This window comes from Mandrillus leucophaeus, unplaced genomic scaffold (genome assembly GCF_000951045.1).
Source record: "Mandrillus leucophaeus isolate KB7577 unplaced genomic scaffold, Mleu.le_1.0 Scaffold954, whole genome shotgun sequence".
Classification (NCBI taxonomy): domain Eukaryota; kingdom Metazoa; phylum Chordata; class Mammalia; order Primates; family Cercopithecidae; genus Mandrillus; species Mandrillus leucophaeus.
Genome location: NW_012110408.1, coordinates 21,298 through 22,199, shown reverse-complemented (window position 1 = coordinate 22,199; position 902 = coordinate 21,298).

The window sequence follows — 902 nt, the reverse complement described above, 5'->3', positions numbered from 1 at the left end:
CATCACATGTGACAAAATTACAGTGATTTTTTGGTGTCAGCTCATCTGTAGCCCTTAGTTGACTTTCCTCACTCTTTTTTCTTTTCTTTTTCTTTCTTTCTTTCTTTTTTTTTTTTAAACAGAATCTTGCTGTGTCGCCCTAGGCTGCAGTGCAATGGCGCGATCTCAGCTCACAGCAGCCTCTGCCCCCCAGGCTCCAGCGATTCTCCTGCCTCAGCCTCCTGGGTAGCTGAGCTTACAGGCGCACGCCACCATGCCCGGCTAATTTTTGTATTTTTAATAGAGACAGGGTTTCGCCATGTTGGCCAGGCTGGTCTCGAACTCCTGACCTCAGGTGATCTGCCCACCTCATCCTCCCAAAGTTCTGCGATTACGGGCATGAGCCACTGTAACTGGCCAAGTTTCCTTACTCTTACCTGAACAGTATCATTTCTTCATTATCTGAAAAATTTTGCTTTAAATCTTGGTCCAAACAATCTTCATGTGCTAACTTTGGTTGTTATGCCTCTTTTAATCTAAATTGGCCTCTGCTTACTATTTTTATTTCCCATTCCATGAATTCTTCAAGGAAAGTTATTTCTTTTAAAATAGCATGCTCATGAGGTTGAAGGGGTAAAGAACATTGATCTCATGGTTGCAGTGTGGATGAAAATTTAGCCTGAAATGTGCCTGTTTGCAGCAGCCAATGGAGGAGGGTTATTAATTTCACAAGCAGATAGTAGCAAAAGGCTGCTTCCAAATAGTATTTGCAGGCCAGCTGCGGTGGCTCACACCTGTAATCCCAGTACTTTGGGAGGTCGAGGTGGGCAGATCACTTGAGGTCAGGAGTTTGAGACCAGCCTGGCCAACATAGTAAAAATCTGTCTCTACTGAAAAGTACAAAAATTAGCCAGGTTTGGTGG